Below are 12,039 nucleotides of genomic sequence, written 5' to 3'. Positions count from 1 at the left end.
GCAGGCTTCCAACCATGGAGCAATATTCCTGGCCCTGTCTCTACTGTCCTTGGGTGTCAGTCTCATATTATATTATTTTATATTCCACAGATGAGTACAATCATTCTACATCTGTCCCTGTCTTTCTGACTCATTTCACTTAGCATGATACTCTCCATAACCATCCACTTACAAGCAAATTTCATAACTTCATCTTTCCTAACAGCTGCATAGTATTCCATTTGTGTAGGTGTGCCAGTTTCTTTAACCAGTCGTCTGTTCTCAGGCACTCGGGTTGTTTCCAGGGATTGAATCTATATTTGAGCACAAATTTATTGTTCCCAAATAAAGTTTATGCAGTAATACAGATTAGAAATGAAACTTTGCTAAAACCAGGTTTTGCTATATAGCTCACACCATAGAACCTATTAGAAATAAAATTTTTCTTGCTTTTCATGATTCATCGTTGAGTAGCCCCAACTTGAGGGACCATTGCGTCGGGTAAAACTTGAAGATACAAATTATTCTTCAAGACTAGTTCGCCCCTCCCTCCCTCCCTGTTTTTTTCCCCTTTGTGCTGTTTGGGCCACACCTAGCAGTGCTCATGGCCTACTCAGGGGTCACTCCCAGCAGTACTTGGGGGGTCATGCCTTGAAGGGAGTTGAACCCAGCCTCCTGCCTGTAAACTGCATTAAGCTAGCTCTTTGGCCCACCCAATATTTTTCCCCCTTTTTTCCTATCTACTTAATGTGGTTACTGTGTAGATTCTAATATTTGTAACCTTTGGACCTTTTGAGAGTAAGTGATATAGGATAAACCCTTTGAGTTTTAATTCTCTTTGTTTTTATACTTTATGCTATGCTTTAAATTTGGGGGGGGGGGGCAGGGGCCAATGCATTTTATTTAATTTTTACTAGTGAAACACCATGAGGTACAGTTGTAGACTTACAAATTTTTGTGCTTGGGTTTCAGTTATACAATGATCAAGTACCCATCCCTCCACCAGTGCCCATTTTCCACCACCACGGTTCCCAGTATCCCTCCCACCCCCATCCTCCCATCCCACCCTGCTTTTTAAAAATTTCATGGATTCACGGGCTGGAGCAATAGTACAGCAGGCAGGGTGTTTGCTTTGCACATGGCTGACCCAACAGGGTTTAATCCCTGGCATCCCATATGGTCCCCCAAGCACCGCCAGGAGTAATTCCTGAGTGTAGAGCCAGGAATAACCCCCAAGCATCAATGGGTGTGACCCAAAAAGCAAAAAAAAAAAAAAAAAGCTTCACAGATTCTGTTAGAGCAGTGTTTTCCAGTTCAGATTGACCTGAAAATTGCTGGGAGAAAGAAGCTTTAAAAAAAAAAAAGTCCCGTAGAGAAGAGATTCAGATTTAATTGGCTTGGGGTGGGGCCCAGATACTGACAGTTTGAGAAACTCTTCAGTGTTGAGAAACAAGTTTGTGGAGTAAGTATATCAAATAGCACAGAATTTTACTGAGTCCTCAGTAGTTTGAGATACTCTTTTGTTTGCTTTCTTAATTTCATTTAATGTGGGATTTGATGCCATAGTCATAATGTTGTGCCCTTTTGAGTCATTGGAACCCCATGTAGTTTAGAAGCTATAGATGTGACTTGTTATTTAAGTTTTTAGGAAGCATATTAATGTTCCTTGATTGATTTTGAAAGGTGTGTGTTGTAGCATGAGGAGCACATTTAAATAAAACAGTATTCTAATCCAGACATTAATTTTAAATCTGACATGTCCCCCTTGGGTTTTGTAAGCACCAGCTACCAGAAATTCTAGAATAATATAGGACACAAAACTTGGCAACCGCTGGCTAATTTATTGTAATCTTATGTCAGAAGTTTCTTATCTGGTAAAACGTCCACCTGAATTTCAACACATACGCAAAGCTCTGTGCTTAATGTAAATGCATATGCACAAATATAAAAACAATAGGTCTTAATTTTGTAGAATTTAAAGACAAGTTCTTTGTAAATGATGTACCTGGTTAAAACCTCCCTTTAATGCATATCACTGATGAAAATCCACTGCATATGTAAATTCTGTTGGCTTTCCTGTCAAGATACTTTCCAAATTGGACCAGTTCCTACCACCTGCATGCTCCCACCCCACACTACCCGTGACTCATCTCAATAGCCTTTTCATACTTGCCCCTCTTCAGCCTGTTCTCAACATGGCAGCCAGTGTGCTACGACTTAGAATAAATTCTAAAATTAGTCTTCAGAATTAGCCATGAGGATAGTCAACCAGATGATGTCCAGACAAAGAAACTACTCCTGCCTCCTTATAATGTCCAAAGATGATCCATCTGAGGTTTGGTTTTGTTGTAGAGGAAAAGAACTTTTTAAAATAACTACACAATATGATGAAGTTATTTACAAAGCAACTGGGTTTTTTTGGATGTGTAAAAAGGAGAGAGAAAACAAAAGGGAATGCGGGATGGGGAGGGTGGTGGTGGGAGGGATTCTGGGAGCACTGGAGGTGGAGAATGGGCACTGGTGGAGGGATGGGTACTCAATCATTGTATAACTGAAACCCATGCACAAAAAATTATAAGTCTACAACTGTATCTTATGGTGTTTCACTAATAAAAATTAAAAGAAAAAAAATGGGGTGGGTGGGGCTGGAGAGACAGCACAGCGGGTAGGGCGTTTGCCTTGCATGCGGCTGACCCGGGTTCGATTCCCAGCATCCCATATGTTCCCCTGAGCACCGCCAGGAGTAACTCCTGAGTGCAGAGCCAGGAGTAACCCTTGTGCATCGCCAGGTGTGACCCAAAAAGAAAAAAGAAATGGGGTGGGGGCAGAGCCGTGGTGTTTGGCCCACACATGGTGGTACTTGGGGAACCATATACCCTGCCAGGGATTGAGCCATGGTCAGCTGCATGCAAGGCAAACGCCTTGCCACCTGTGCTGTCCAACTCCAAGATTTATAAAAATTGGGGCTCCACCATGCAGAGCATATGCTCCAGCCCTCTGTACTACCTTCGCAGCCCCAAGAATTAACAAAAATTCACTGCATCACTGTATCACTGTCATCCTGTTGTTCATCGATTACTCGAGCGGGTGCCAGTAACGTCTCCATTAGTCCCAGCCCTAGATTTTTAGCAGCCTCTTCTTACTCGTCTTTCCAATGCTGCCGTATTGGAGGCTCTTCCAGGGTCAGGGGAATGAGACCTGTTATTGTTAGTTATTGTTACTGTTTTTGGCATATTGGATACGCCACAGATAGCTTGCCAGGCTCTGCCGTGTGAGCGGGATACTCGGTAGCATGCCTGACTCTCAGAGATTATATATATATATATATTTATTTATATATATATATATTTCCCCTCTATGTTTTGTTGCCTACTATCTGAAAAATTAGATTAAAATAGAATCAAGAAACAAGGTGATTAAAAAAAAAACACCCCACAATTAACTCAAAAAAAAAAAAAAAGAAACAAGGTGATTAAAAAATTTCTCTTCCAGGGCCCAGGAGATGGCTCTGTGTCTTAAGGTGCCTCTGCAAGCATAAGAAGGCGATCTTGATGGCTGTATGGCACCAACCCCAGCCAGGAAGAGCTCGGCCTCCCAGTGGCTTCTAGAGCACCGGGGAAGAAGGCTGCAAGCTGAGTCAGTGTCCACTGCCTGGGCAGCAGGGTCCTATGGTCTCTATAGGCAATGCACCCTCCAATTTTTGAAGAATTGATTATTCCTTTGTTACTTAACTTGCCAGAATATAATAATAATAATAATAATAATAATAATAATAATAATAATAAGAGGGTGGAGAAATTTGGACTCATTCAAAACTAATGTTCCTCCAAAAGGAAAAAGAGAACAAAAGGGAATGCCCTGCCACAGGGGTGGGGCGGGATGGGGGGGGCGGGAGGGTGGGAGGGATGCTGGGAGCATTGGAGGTAGGGAATGGGCACTGGTGGAGGGATGGGTACTCAATCATTGTATAACCGAAACCCAAGCACAAAAATTTGTAAGTCTACAACTGTACCTCATGGTGTTTCACTAATAAAAATTAAAAAAAAAAAACCCTAATGTTCCTGCTACCCTAATCTGGAAAGGATACCAAAACAGAAAAAGCAAGCAAACAAACAAACAAAAAAACAGGGGAACCAAATAGAAGCCATGGTATGTGGGGGTGGGGGAATGTTGGTACCGCATCCTGTACTGCTCAGGGGCTATTCCTGGCTCGAAGGAAGGAAGGAAGGAATTGCCTTTAAGGGGTTTTCTTTGTTTTAAACGTTTATAGTTTTTGGTTTTGGTTGGGGGCGTGGAGGGTGGAGGGGCAGTGTTAGGAAAGGTGCTCAAGAGTGACCTCTGGTGGTGCTGAGAGACTCTACATGGTGTCAGGTATTCAAACCAGGGTTTGTGGGATGCAAAGCCTTAAACCCTACTATCTCTCAGGCTCCTAGAAACCGTTCTTCTCACTTAAAATCTTATTTAAGATTTCATTTTAATAGTGTGGTAGTAACAAAGGGCCAAAGGTAATAGAACTAGAGAGCTGATCCACAAAACTTGGTGGAGTAGGGGAGAAAAGGAAGGGGAGTCATTGGGGTCCTGGGGAGGAAGGTGGGTACACGCTGATGGGTGTGGTGTCAGATTATGTACATGGGAAACCGTCATTAGCAATTTTGTAAATCACAGTACCTCAATCAAAAAATAAAGATTAAAAAAAAAGTCTTCCCATAGGAAAAAGGTTTCAAGCACTGGAGAGATAGTACGGTGGGTAGGACACTTGCCTTACTTGCAGCTGACCCGGGTTCAATCTCCAGCCCCCCATATGGTCCTCTGAGCCCACGAGGAGTGATCCCTGAGTGAAAAGCCAGAAGTAAGCCCTGAGCACAGCTGGGTGTGATGCAAAAACAAAAATTTTATTTGGGGGCCAAGAATGTAGTTAAGCAATGGAGCATTTGTCTTGCATGTTTAACGTTCTGTTTTTTTTTTTTTTTTTTTTTGCTTTTTGGGTCACACCCAGCGATGCTCAGGGGTTACTCCTGACTCATGCACTTAGGAATTGCTCCTGGCGGTACTCAGGGGACCATATGGGGTGCTGGGAATCGAACCTGTGTCAGCCATGTTGGCTGCGTGCAAGGCAAACGCCCTACCCGTTGTGCTATCGCTCCAGCCGCTAACGTTCTGTTTTTTGATCCCAGCACAAGTATGTGTGTATATGTATGTATATATGTGTATATATAATAGCCTATTCGGATTTCTTTTTATTTAGACAAAATTCTAAATAAATGTTGAGAGATTTGATACATAAAAAATTATAACATTAGATTATACTGGAGAATGGGCACTGGTGGAGGGATGGGTACTCGATCATTGTATAACTGAAACCCAAGCACAAAAATTTGTAAGTCTACAACTGTACCTCATGATGTTTCACGAATAAAAATTTTTAAAAAAACTTACATAAAAAGTTAAAATTTACAGATTTAAAAAAATAATAGGTGAGATAAAATATTGAAACTTACAGGGGCCAGGGCGATAGTACAACGAATAGTGTGCTTGCCTTGCACGGCCAATCCAGGTTCAATCCCATCATCCCATCCCTAAACCCACCAGAAGTGATCCACCAGAAGTGATCCCTGAGCAGAGCCAGGAGTAATCCCTGAGCACCAACGGATGTGACCCAAAGACAAAATATTAAAACGATAAAGTGCAAGATTAATATTCCTAATACAAATTAGTAATATTTCAGTGGGACACTTCACGTGAGCTAAAGATTAGTGGGAGAGAATTTCTCAGAAGTGTACAGATGAGTACACAGAATGCTGCTATTTTGATTTGGGTAAAAATAGAAGTGAATGGCAGTGAAGTGGACCACAGTCGAGCAGATGAGGCATCTGTCTCCATGGAGTTTTTTGGTTTTTTTTACCTCAGACTCCACAGTGGGGAGCAGGCTATACTATAACCAGTGACTTCCTTAAATTGTAGGGTCTTGCTGGACCAGAGAAAGTGAGTTCTGTGTTGAGCCCTGGGTCCTTTTTGTTTTTGTTTTGGGGGCATACCAGCGCTACTCCGGGATTACTCCTGGCTCTGCACTCAGGAATCACTCCTGGCAGTGCTCAGGGAACCATATGTGACACCAGGGATTGAACCTGAGTTGGCCATAGGCAACAAATGCCCTACCCTCTGTATTATTGCTCTGGGGCCTTTTCTATACTCAATGGTTAATAGCACAGTTAAGGAAGAATTTGGATATCTGCTCCTATTAATCATTGCATCTCAGGGAATATTTACATACATTAGGCATCCTATGTTCTGGGGGGATAAAGCACTGATTGTCTGATTTCAGCTTTCTTAACAACAGGGAAAAACAATCTTACAAATATGGGTAGGCTATTTACAGAAGAAATACAAATGCCCAATACTTATTTGTGAAGTAGTTGATGTATCCAGTGATAAGATGTGAAAACTGTCACTGTCACTGTCCTCCCGTTGTTCATCGATTTGCTCGAGCGGGCCCAGTAACGTCTCCATTGTGACACTTGTTACTGTGTTTGGCATATCGAATACATCACGGGGAGCTTGCCAGGCTTTGCCTTGTGGGCGAGATACTCTCGGTAGCTTGCCGGGCTCTCTGAGAGGGGCGGAGGAATCGAACTCGGGTTGGCCATGTTGGCTGCGTGCAAGGCAAATGCCCTACCTGCTGTGCTATTACTCCAGCCCGAGATGTGAAAACTAACAATAAAACAATTCCTTTTTGGGCCAAAAAGATAGTATAGTAGGCAAGGGTCTTGCCTTACATGCAGCCAATCCAGGTTTGATGCCTGGCACCCCATATGGTCCCTGAACCCTTCCAAGAGTGATCCCCGAATGCAGAGCAGGAGTAGGCCCTGAGCATAGCAGGATGTGGCCCCCAAACGAAAAATTCCAGTGAAAGTTTTTTTTGTTTGTTTTTGGGTCACACCTGGCAATGCACAGGGGTTACTCCTGGCTCATGCACTCAGGAATTACTCCTGGTGGTGCTCAGGGGACCATATGGGATGCTGGGAATCGAACCAACCCAGGTTGGCCGCATGCAAGGTAAACACCCTACCCGCTGTGCTATTGCTCCATTTCCCCAGTGAAAGTTTTAAAAAAAACCTGAAATGCAATTCCCTTCCTCCTTCCTTTCTCTTTTTTGTTTTCTCTCTCTTTTTTGGCTTTGGGGTGACACCCCACGATGCTCTGGGCTTGCTCTTGGCTCTGTACTCGGGGATCATTCCTGTCAAGGCCACAGCGTGCAAGACAATCACCCTGACTGCTCTACTCTCTCTCCAGTCTCATGGCATTCATTTTCGTTTGCTAAAATTGGGAAGGGGAGAATAGTTTTCTAACTATTATTGAAAATATTTTGTTGGTTTGAAGTATAAACTGGTAGTTTGGGGCAGAGCCGTGGGGGTTGGGCAGTACCAGGACTCATGCAAAGGATGAGTTCCAGCAAGTGGAGCTATCTCCTCAGCCCCCCGTACGTTCTTTTTTGTCTTTTTTTTTTTTATTGCACTATTTGGACGGTGCAATCTGTACTGTGTTAGCTGTGCTAGCGCTCTGCCTCCTCCCCATCCTTTCTTTAAAGAGAACAGTTCCCTGGAGTTGGTTAAACACCCCCCTCGCCTCTAGCTTTAGCCTTGGCCTCAGATATGAGAGTCAACGCCCAGAGCCAGCAGGGCCTCAACTCGCCTCCCACTCATAAATCCATGCATTGCAGTGCTGAGCCGCCAGTGACCTCTCACCTGGAGCAAGGGGGGCTCTTCAGCCCGCAGGATGCCCCGAGTGACCCAGCCGAAACCACGCTGCAGAGTTTGTGGAGGGAAAGGGGCTGGCTTCCCCTTCTTTCCAATAGCACTGTAGCACTGTCCTCCCATTGTTCATCTATTTGCTTGAACGGGCACCAGTAAGGTCTCCATTGTGAGATTTGTTGTTACTGTGTTTGGCGTATCGAATATGCCACGGGAGCTTGCCAGGCTCTGTGGTGTAGGCGGGATATTCTCAGTAGCTTGCCGGGCTCTCCGAGAGGGGTGGAGGAATCGAACCCAGGTCGGCTGTGTGCAAGGCAAATGCCCTACCCGCTGTGCTATCGCTCCAGCCCTTCTTTTCAATAAAGTGGAAAAATAAAGAGAACAATTTGTGTGTATCAGAAATTCAACTACTTGCACCCCTTTCACCCAGAACTCTGTATCTTGGAATGTATCATAAATATTTGCTCATGTCCACAAAGATTTATGCAGAAGGATGTTTGTTCCAGCAGTTTATTCCAGCAGCAATCGTCAGACACACAAATGTTAATCCAAAGGGAATGATTAATAACATCTCTGTTACGTTATTCTATTATGAAATAAAACAAGCCACCTTTGATTCAGTCTTGGTTAAAATTAAAGGTGAAAATACTAGTCCCAAAAGTGTTTCTAAAAAAAAAAATTCCTCAGAGGAAATTATCTCTGACTTAAGTTGCTTTGAGAATTCATAATACGGTATTTGTTGTCACTCACCTCAGCAAAAAAAGAAACGTCAAAGAAACAGGCTCCACGTAGGAATTTGTTTTCGCCTCTCTTAGGATCACAAGTTTATAGGGAGAAACCCAACACCAGCAAGCGAATTAGTGCCTCTTAAATAGTAGTGAAATTACACAATAGATATTTCTGGCAATAAATTCTTAGCAAATAGAATTTCCTATTACAAGCATACAGTGAGTGATATATTCCCCATAACAAAAAACAAGAACCACAATTTCAACTGTTAACTCCAAAAGAGTTAGCAGGAGGCTGGAGAGATAGCGGTCAGCGTTGGTGTGTATGCGTTGCATGCAGGAGGCCTGGACTCAGTCCCAGGAACCGAGAGTCCCCTGAGCACCACACCCAGAGGAGTGTCTGAATAGCTCCAGGGTTGGCCCAAAAACCAAAAGAACAATAAAATTAAACATTTTATGTGTTTTGAAGATTTGTATTGCCATTAACTTCTCTTTTAGTACCACTTTTGCTGCATCCCGATGCTCTAATAACCCGTGTTTTCATTTTCACTTGTCTCCAGCTATTATTTAGTTTCTGCTATAATGTCCTCATTGACCTGGTGGTTGCTGAGAAGTATATTTAATCTCCATTCTTGATATTTTTCCAATTTTATTATTTCTGTGCTATCTCTCTGGCGCTGATTTTTTAAATGCAGATTTAAATGTATTTGTAATTATAATAAAAAATTATAGACTTCAGATTTCTTGGTTGTTTTTGTAGGATGTTGTTTTGGGGCCACATCCAACCTTGCTCAGGCGGGATCACTCCTGGCAGCGCTCAGGAGACTGAATGTAGTGCCAGAGATTGAACGAGAATTAGTTGCATGCAAAGCAAGCACTTAACCCCCTGTACTATCTCTTCTGCCCCCTCAAGTTGCTGTTTTGATTATTTTATACACCTATATACTTAACAGTCCAAACAAGATATAGAAACTTTCTATATCACTCCACAAAATTTCTTCATGATCCTACAATATGCAGTTTTCTTTCTTTCTTTCTTTCTTTCTTTCTTTCTTTCTTTCTTTCTTTCTTTCTTTCTTTACCTTCCTTTTCTTTCTCTTTTCTTTCTTTCCCTTCCTTCTTTCTCTTTCTTTCTTTCTTTCTCTTTCTTTTTTCTTTCTTTCTCTTTTCTTTCTTCTTTCTTTCTTTCCCTTCCTTCTCTCTCTTTCTTTTTCTTTCTTTCTTTCTTTTTTCTTCCTTCCTCCTTTCTTTCTTCTTTCTTTCTTTCTTTCTTTCTTTCTTTCTTTCTTTCTTTCTTTTTCTTTCATTCCCTTCCTTCTTTTTTCCCTTCCTTCTTCCTTCCTTCTTTCCTTCCTTCCTTCCTTCTTTCCCTTCCTTCCTTCCTTCCTTCCTTCCTTCCTTCTTTCCCTCCCTTCCTTCCTTCCTTCCTTCCTTCCTTCCTTCCTTCCTTCCTTCCTTCCTTCCTTCCTTCCTTCTTTCCCTTCCTTCCTTCCCTCCCTCCCTCCCTCCCTCCCTCCCTCCCTCCCTCCCTCCCTCCCTTCCTTCCTTCCTTCCTTCCTTCCTTCCTTCCTTCCTTCCTTCCTTCCTTCTTTCTGGTTGCTTTGTTTGGGGGGCACACCAGCAGTACTCAGAGCTTACTTCTGGCTCTCTATCCAGGGATCATTCCTGACAGTGCTTGGGAAGTCCATATATGATGCTGGGGACTGAACCAGGGTTGGCCATGTGCAACCCAAGAGCCTTACCCCCTACACTGTCTTTCCAGTCCTAGTTTTCACATATTGACATTATTTCCTTAATAAACTTGTTTCTTGGTTCTAGTTTTGGGGTATGTGTGTGAATTACTTGGGATTTTCTATGCCTGGAATCATATTATCTTTAAATAAGGTCTTTTATTTATTTTTTATTTATTTTTTGTTTCAAATGTGATGGGTTTATTTTATTTTACTGTGATGCAAAACCAAAGATTCCACTATAGCACAAAGACCAATATATTAAAGGGTCATGAAAAAGTGATGTGGGACATGGAGGATATGATGAACAAATCGGAGGATCAGGTCATTTCCTTTGTAACATGACACTATATTGTTGCTGTGGAAAACAATTAAACTGACACTGCAAAACTTAATTGAAATGTGGCACAGACCTGTCAACTACAAGGCAAGCTTTCAAGCACCTCCTTTAGAATGGACCTGTGATCTTTATGGACAAATGTGGGGAGAATTACAATTCTCTGGAAGAATAAAAGCTCACACTTATGAAATTTCACAGATTTTTTAGGCCAAAACATTTCTCTTCACCTCCAGGGGAAAATATGACACTTTTTCGTTAAAATCACATTAAGCTTCTAGTTCAAATTCCAGCCCAACCTTGTGACCTCCTGCCTTGAAGTTCTTTCAATCAACTAAAGCTGATAGGTCTGTTTGACTCCTGGTTGAAGGGTCTGAGTATAACTCAGTCCAATCAGACTGGCATTATTTGCTTTAGCACATTGAGAAGTTCTACAATTCAGTCTGTGCTTAGCAGCAATGCCAAAACGGGTATTGTTACTGTCAGCTGTCCAAGCAAGGTTTATTGATGTTTATTGATGTTTATTGGTGTTTATTGATGTTTCAACCTTCTAGTAGATCGATCCTCCAAATTCAGTGCCATTATTCACATGAGTATGCAGCTGGAAGTCTGCAGTCTTGTAACCCAGAGAAAAATTACTCTGACAAGTTTGGATTTTGCTGTATCAAAACCCATCTGATAACCAGCAAACCAACCTTCAAAGGCCAACACAGCCCAGCCATAGATGGTTAGTCCAGAAAAATCTATGTCAACACTACTGCCAAGACTGAAGCAATCCCTTCTATAGAAGGCCTTCAATTTCCTGCTCTTCTTTCCTGTGTCGGTACAAATACGGTATCAAGAGCCAGCTTCCACCCGTCAGCCAACTTACTTTTCCAAGAGATTTCTGTTCCAAGTGTATTGTCTGTGTTCCATTTTTGGACAAAGGTAAGTCCATAATTACAGCCCTTGTATTTGGTCTCTAGGTTCCCCGACACTTTCCCTATATCATTGTAGGCATGACCAGAAGTAGAAAATTACACTCCACTACAAGACTTGGTTCTCAGATCTATTTTGACCAGACCAAAGCCACATCCTTTGTTGAAGACATCCTTGGCAGCCTTCCCTAGGTCACAGTAGGTCAGTGTGCTACACATATCTCCAACCTGAGGGCTTGGCAGGGAAGCCAGGGAAACATTGAAGGTCTGCAAATAAAGACTTTTAAATCTTACTTTCCAATGTGGTTGCCTTTAACTTTTTTTTCTGTATTGCACTGGATGAAACCTCCATAACACTGTTAAATGGAAGTGGCAATAGGGATTATCTTTATTTTTTTAAATTTTTATAAAGTAGTTCACAATAATTGATTACATTTAATATTCAAACACCAACCCCACCACCATTACACCCTCCCACCACCATATTTCGGATGTTTCCATCCTGAACCCTAACTCCTGCCCCACAGCAGAACCGAAATAATTTATTTTGTATTGTTTGTTATGAATAACCCCCTGAAAATGATCCAAAAAAAGTTTCCT

At 42.2% G+C, this 12,039-nt stretch overlaps 1 pseudogene; it reads right to left on the bottom strand.

Moving 5' to 3' along the window:
- Positions 1–10,791: 10,791 nt before the first annotated feature.
- On the bottom strand, positions 10,792–11,612 carry LOC130039230 (voltage-dependent anion-selective channel protein 3-like; annotated as a pseudogene).
- Between the last annotated feature and the right edge of the window lie 427 nt (positions 11,613–12,039).

The sequence above is a fragment of the Sorex fumeus genome, unplaced genomic scaffold (assembly GCF_029834395.1).
Source record: "Sorex fumeus unplaced genomic scaffold, SorFum_2.1 ptg000086l, whole genome shotgun sequence".
NCBI lineage: Eukaryota > Metazoa > Chordata > Mammalia > Eulipotyphla > Soricidae > Sorex > Sorex fumeus.
Note: the sequence above shows the minus strand (reverse complement) of the source record. Positions and strands in the feature narration are given on the sequence as shown.